Genomic DNA, 327 nt, shown 5'->3' with positions numbered 1-327 from the left:
AGACGCCGCGTTTTCAATTGGCCTGGCGTGCGGCACCAGTACCGCGGGTTGCGCCTAGGGACAGCAGCGTCAGTCCCCTTACTTCGCCGGGAGTTTGGCTGCGCCCGCCCGGGTTTCTCTGTGGAAGTCTGCGCCCGCCCGTGGTTCTCTGTGGAAGGCGCGCGCCTTCCTCAGTGGAAACGGGTTTCTGGCGTGGCCAGGAGGTGGCGCTGTGACACCAACGGCCTGAGGCCGCGCGCCGCGGAGGCAGCGCCGCTGCCCGGGAGGGGTTCGTTCCGTCCTGCCGCTGCGGCTGGTGCGGAAACAAGCCGGGGACCCACCTGTGGA

General features: G+C 69.1%; 1 protein-coding gene across 1 annotated transcript in view; it reads left to right on the top strand.

Annotated features, from left to right (window-relative positions):
• The window catches only part of CCDC171 (coiled-coil domain containing 171), a gene marked incomplete at its 3' end in the record, with an annotated part of 103,521 nt that overhangs the window by 102,304 nt on the left and 890 nt on the right, over window positions 1–327 (top strand). The window lies entirely within an intron of this gene.

The sequence above is a fragment of the Buceros rhinoceros genome, unplaced genomic scaffold (genome assembly GCF_000710305.1).
Source record: "Buceros rhinoceros silvestris isolate BGI_N320 unplaced genomic scaffold, ASM71030v1 scaffold8662, whole genome shotgun sequence".
Lineage (NCBI taxonomy): Eukaryota > Metazoa > Chordata > Aves > Bucerotiformes > Bucerotidae > Buceros > Buceros rhinoceros.
Note: the sequence above shows the minus strand (reverse complement) of the source record. Positions and strands in the feature narration are given on the sequence as shown.